Source organism: Vespa velutina, chromosome 22, assembly GCF_912470025.1.
Source record: "Vespa velutina chromosome 22, iVesVel2.1, whole genome shotgun sequence".
Taxonomy (NCBI): Eukaryota; Metazoa; Arthropoda; class Insecta; order Hymenoptera; family Vespidae; genus Vespa; species Vespa velutina.
In genome coordinates this window covers 1847054-1852053 of record NC_062209.1, presented here as the reverse complement: position 1 = coordinate 1852053, position 5000 = coordinate 1847054, and the positions used below count along the sequence as shown (strand labels likewise).

Here is a 5000-nt window from a genome sequence, read left to right as displayed (position 1 = left end):
AAACATTATTCGACTCCATTTCTCTTTTTTTCTTTCTCTCTCTCTCTCTCTCTCTCTTTTTTTTTTTCTTTCTATTTCTCTCTTGATCGTATTTTATGATAAGAGTTTCTTTAAAGGATTTTAAAAAAGGATGTTGGAAATTAAAGTACATCGAATAAATCCTTTCATTGTATAACGTCGAACGTGAGAAATAAAACGTTTCGTATTAAAATATAGCAATCGTTGTTATATGGACAAAATTTACACACACACACACACATACATACATGCATATATATATATATATATATATATAAATTCATGTAGAAATTCATGATAATGGTTTTGATGTCGGTCAATATTGTTCTAACGTTGGACCAATATCTGACCAACTGTTCGGCTTATTGTTTCGAATAGAGAATCGAAATTAGACCGGTTTGGTGAAAATTAATGATGGATAAGTCGGACGTTCTAATTATTTATCGATCGAAGAGAAATCATTTGTTAGAAATACATACGTATATACGCGTTATTATTCTTATTAACTAAAACTTTACTAATTGAATAATTATTATTTATTAATATATAAAGATTAATTATATTACTTTGTTCTAATTAATGGTAGAATTATTATGTCCGTACAATTTATTATAAATTCCATATTTATTATTATTATTATTATTATTATTGTTATTATTTATTATAAATTTTTAATGATGAAAAAAGAATGAAAATTTTGTTAGAATATATATATATATATATACATGTGTGTATGTGTATGTGTGTGTGAGTGAATGTTTGTGTATGTATGTATGTGTGGCTGTATGCATTAATGTAAGAAGATCGAGAAAGAGAGAGAGAGAGAGAGAGAGAGAGAGAGAGAGAGAGAGAGAGGGTGAGAGAGAGAAAGAGAAAGAAAGAGAGAAAACCACTCACTTCGTTCAATGAAAAGCAACGATTATGTTAAGAAGGAAGAAACGAAAAGCGAAGAGGAAGGTTTTTATGGTACATTCAAGAAAAGCTCTTTCCATCTTGAAAACAAGAATCGTTACTGACAAACTTTTTTAAATGGACGGAAGGAAAATGCGCATAACTTTATTCAACGGAATGAGGTTTGGTAAGACTCGATAAAAATGAAAGGAGATAATAATGTAAGAAAATAAAGCGTACCTTTTTTTTTTTTTTTTACTAATTAGAGAGAGAGAGAGAGAGAGAGAGAGAGAGAGAGAGAAAATATCGAATTAACATCCAACTCCGAGAATCGAGTTACGATTGGGAGAACATTATTGTAATACATTGTTGTTAAACAAAAGATGAAACTTATGAAGGATCGAAATAACATGAACGAAAATTAATCTTGAATCAATCAGTATTCTCGTGCGTATATATCAATCCTTTAATCTCGTTAAACACGATCGTCCGATTTATTTCAAATTGAAAATGAAATGAGAGAGAGAGAGAGAGAGAGAGAGAGAGAGAGAATGAAAAGGAAAAAAAAGGGAAAGAAAGAGAAGAAAGAAGAGGAAAGAAACGGATGAGAAAAACAATGATTTAAGAAAATTAATAAAAAGGGAAGAAATGGCGTAATCGTAAAAAAATCGTAAAAAAGAAAAAAGTTAATCGTAAAAGTGATCGTAAATACTTGAGATAATTTTTTTTACGATTTCCTTTTTATTACGGCATTATAATCGTTTTCTCATTTTATTCGTACTATTTCATCTTTATTCTGAAATTTTCCTCTCTCTCTCTCTCTCTCTCTCTCTCTTTCTCTCTCTTCCTTTCTCTCTTTCGCGCGAAACATTCGAGAAAACGACTCGAACGGACTTTAATTACCGTCGAATCGTTTCTCCATTTCTATTTTCATCGTCTTTCTCTCGTCATATCGAAATTCCTTTGGTACGATGGAACACGCCCGGAATAATTCTCTCTCTCTCTCTCTCTCTCTCTCTCTTTCTATGTGTGTGTTGTGTGTGTGTGTGTGTGTCCCTCTTGATCGTCGAAAATGTCTGACGAGGAATAAAAGGCAAATATTTGTTGAAAATCATAAAAATATAAAATCATTCTCGTCCGTCTCTCTCAATTCTCAGTTGCCATGATTCGAGATTAATGAAAGGAAGAAAATATTAACAAAATATATTATATATATATATATATATATATATATATAGTGTATATAGTGTGAATCGATGCAAAAGCTAAAGGGAGGAAAGAAAGAAGATAAAAAAAAAAAAAAAAAAAGAAAGAAAGAAAGAAAGAAAGAAAGAACGAGAAAGTATTAGGTGGACCGGAAAGTAATGTCGCTTTCTTAAATTAAACTCAAACGAATAAATTATTAACAAGTTTTTATTTTTAATTACAATCTACATATCGACATGCGTAGAAACGACATTACTTTCCGATCCACTTAATATATCGAATCATATGAATGTTTAATTTCTATTTTGTAAATGGTTTATTATTATTTAAAGAAATCGATTCTTCATTATACGAAATATGTAATGTATTCATCAATTACATATATATATATATATATATATATATATTTATATATATATATTTATATGTATATATCTGTCGGATTTACAGACTCAACGATGCGCTCCCATTTCTCTTGGCTTTTATATTTTTTTATTTTTTCCTTTTTCCCATTTTCTTTTATTATTTAAATCGTCACAACAGACAGATATAGAGAGAGAGAGAGAGAGAGAGAGAGAGAGAGAGAGAGAGAGAGAGAGAGAGAGAGAGAGAGAGATATAGAGATAGATAGATAGACAGAGAATGAGAGAGAGAAAGAGAGAGAGAGAGAGAGAGAGAGAATAAGAGAGTAAGATGGTAAAGGAAATACCATATATATGCCTATATTTTATATACATATTTATACGTTTCGTTGAATTTCAAGGGACGTATAATCAAAGGCGAAAGAATAATACTGAATAGAAATGCGTAGTATTTTGCAGAAATTATCTTTTGTGCAGTTAGAGATATACTACTGCGTTTCGTTTAATCCTTTTGAGTAGTCTCTTATTACTTTTAACATTAAAGCTTACTTTCTAACAAGAAGAAGAAGTAGAAGAAGAAGAAGAAGTAGAAGTAGAAGTAGAAATAGAAGAAGAAGAAGAAGAAGAAGAAGAGGGGAAATAAGGAAAAGAAAATTTAAAATAAAAAGAAAAGAAACAAGTAAAGTGAAGGAAGGGAAAGGATAGAATCGAAAAAAGGGACAAAGAAGAGAATAGAGAAGTGGAAGAACAATGGCGGACTGTTGGCCATCTTAGTTTGTGCTTTTACGTGTTTATCTTCTTTCCTTAACTCCAATGGAAAATTCTTTATTTTTTAGTTTTTAACTCTTCTTCGTCTTCTTTTCTTTTTTTACTTTTTCCTTTTTTTCTCTTTTTTTTTTTTTTTTTTTTTTTTTTTTTTCTTCGAAAGAACGGAGCCTGCGAAAAAACAGGATCCTTTTCTAATCCAATATGGAGTTAATACACAGGGATTACTACCATTAAGTTTTTCTTTCTTTTTTTTTTCCCTTGTTTTTCTTTTTTTTTTTTTTTCTTTTTTTTCTCCTTTTTTCGTACTTTCGTACTTTCGACGAAAACCTTACTACGAATCAAAGACTCGTCAGTCTTTCAATTTCAACGTCAAAGAGCTCACAGTAATAATTAATTGTACGTTTTACGATAAAGAGATATATGGATCGATGGATCTCTATCATATGGATGATCTATATGATATAATATATTGTATATAATAAGAACGAAACGAATGATATTCAAAGTGATTTCATTGATAATGATATACGTCGATCATCATAAATATATAAGAAAGATTAATATTATATTTATAACTATTGAAATTTTCAAATGATATTTGTCGTTCGATTTTTTAATATGTTAAACGTGTGCAACGTACAACGTTTTTAACGTCTTTCGCCTGTCTGCAAAAGCGAATTGCATTTAAACGATTCCACAGAGTGAAATCAAAAGCTTTTAATGTCAATTTTAACTAATGACAAAGGTTTTAACTTAATTAACACGGTATAAATAATACTGACAAAAGTCGCGCGCACGTTTATAATGTATACGTGTATTCTATGTTTGTTCGTATATTTTTTTACGTTGTTATTAAATTCAATATATATATATATATATATATTAAACATACACACACACACATACAGTCAAAATTCGTTATAACATCGTATAGAGAACGAACAATGATGGTTAATTTTTGAAGTGAAAGAGAAAGAGAAAGAAAAAAAAGAAGACAAAGCGATAATATTTATGCGTATTTACATACACATAGATATTTATGTATAATAAATATTATAATGTTACTTTTCATTTTGCGAACAAACTATTCTCAATATTTTCATAACGAAAAGATTGCAAAGAACAAACAGAACGATATTTCATTCAAGTAAATTAATATCCTTCTCATTATTATTATTGTTATTATTATTATTATTATTATTATTATTATTATTATTATCATCATTATCATTGTCATCGTTATTATTGTTTCGTCATTATTATTAGCAAAGCTCATTAATATATTTCTACAAAGTCAGGGATCTTCCTGCGGTTGTCTCGTCGAAAACATTTTTCTCTGAATAGATCCTCTTTGTCAAATGAGAATTTGTTTGGATATGAAAGAGAGAAAGAGAGAAAGAAAGAGAGAGAGAGAGAGAGAGAGAGAGAGAGAGAAGGATACACATAGTAGTGTACAAATGTACGGTCGTCAGCTCGCATAACATGGCGACCCCGTTCATTATCGTCCAACGAACGATAACGTGATTAATTAATTTACGGTGACCTCCTCTATCCCTCTCGACGCCTTTGCCCTTTGCATAATTTTGCCCTCGGTAAATCTACAAAGCAACAAGGACATATGTTCTTTCCCCTCCCCACACCCCCACCCAACCCCTTCCAATTGCATTTGTCATTTCTGTCAGTTCCAAATATCAGTAATTTCGTCCGAATTGCAAATCGAAGTGCGATCGTTCGGATGGACCGACTTTTGGCTGA

The 5000-nt window shown here is 30.2% G+C and overlaps 2 protein-coding genes across 3 annotated transcripts in view; both read left to right on the top strand.

Annotated features, from left to right (window-relative positions):
• LOC124956555 (CCR4-NOT transcription complex subunit 9) overlaps positions 1 to 1212 on the top strand; it is a 21443-nt gene extending 20231 nt beyond the window's left edge. The window contains exon 4 of the transcript XR_007103292.1: positions 1180 to 1212. The gene's annotated coding sequence lies outside the window, so the exon portion shown is untranslated. The remainder of the gene's footprint in view (positions 1 to 1179) is intronic.
• Positions 1 to 5000, top strand: part of LOC124956551 (metabotropic glutamate receptor 3-like) — a 19896-nt gene that overhangs the window by 698 nt on the left and 14198 nt on the right. The gene's annotated exons all lie outside the window — the stretch shown is intronic.